Raw genomic sequence first — 1,346 nt, 5'->3', positions numbered from 1 at the left:
CGTTTCTACACAGAGTACGCGAAAGAACTTGCCCCCCCCCCCCCTCCCCTCCCTTCCAATAGCCGTGTACCGCAAGTCTCTAGCGGAACGGAAGGTTCCAAATGATTGGAAAAGAGCACAGGTAGTCCCAGTCTTCAAGAAGGGTCGTCGAGCAGATGCGCAAAACTATAGACCTATATCTCTGATGTCGATCTGTTGTAGAATTTTAGAACATGTTTCTTGCTCGAGTGTCATGTCGTTTTTGGAAACCCAGAATCTACTCTGTAGGAATCAACATGGATTCCGGAAACAGTGATCGTGTGAGACCCAACTCGCTTTATTTGTTCATGAGACTCAGAAAATATTAGATACAGGCTCCCAGGTAGTTGCTATTTTCCTTGACTTCCGGAAGGCGTTCGATACAGTCCCGCACTGTCGCATGATAAACAAAGTAAGAGCCTACGGAATATCAGACCAGGTGTGTGGCTGGATTGAAGAGTTTTTAGCAAACACAACACAGCATGTTGTTATCAATGGAGAGACGTCCACAGACGTTAAAGTAACCTCTGGCGTGCCACAGGGGAGTGTTATTGGATCATTGCTTTTCACGATATGTATGTATGTATATATATATATATATATATATATATATATATATATATATATATATATATATGACCTAGTAGATAGTGTCGGAAGTTCCATGCGGCATTTCGCGGATTTGATGCTGTAGTATACAGAGAAGTTGCAGCATTAGAAAACTGTAGCGAAATGCAGGAAGGTCTGCAGCGGATAGGCACTTGGTGCAGTGAGTGGCAACTGACTCTTGACATAGACAAATGTAATGTATTGCGAATACATAGAAAGAAGGATCCTTTATTGTATGATTATACGATAGCGGAACAAACACTGGTAGCAGTTACTTCTGTAAAATATCTGGGAGTATGCGTGCGGAACGATTTGAAGTGGAATGATCATATAAAATTAATTGTTGGTAAGGCGGGTACCAGGTTGAGTTTCATTGGGAGAGTCCTTAGAAAATGTAGTCCATCAACAAAGGAGGTGGCTTACAAAACACTCGTTCGGCCTATACTTGAGTATTGCTCATCAGTGTGGGATCCGTACCAGGTCGGGTTGACGGAGGAGATAGAGAAGATCCAAAGAAGAGCGGTGCGTTTCGTCACAGGGTCATTTGGTAACCGTGATAGTGTTACGGAGATGTTTAGCAAACTCAAGTGGCAGACTCTGCAAGAGAGGTGCTCTGCATCGCGGTGTAGCTTGCTGTCCAGGTTTCGAGAGGGTGCGTTTCTGGATGAGGTATCGAATATATCGCTTCCCCCCTTCTTATACCTCCCGAGGAGATCACG

Source organism: Schistocerca gregaria, chromosome 3 (assembly GCF_023897955.1).
Source record: "Schistocerca gregaria isolate iqSchGreg1 chromosome 3, iqSchGreg1.2, whole genome shotgun sequence".
NCBI lineage: Eukaryota > Metazoa > Arthropoda > Insecta > Orthoptera > Acrididae > Schistocerca > Schistocerca gregaria.
The sequence above is the reverse complement of the archived record's forward strand: the minus strand, read 5'-3'. Positions refer to the sequence as shown.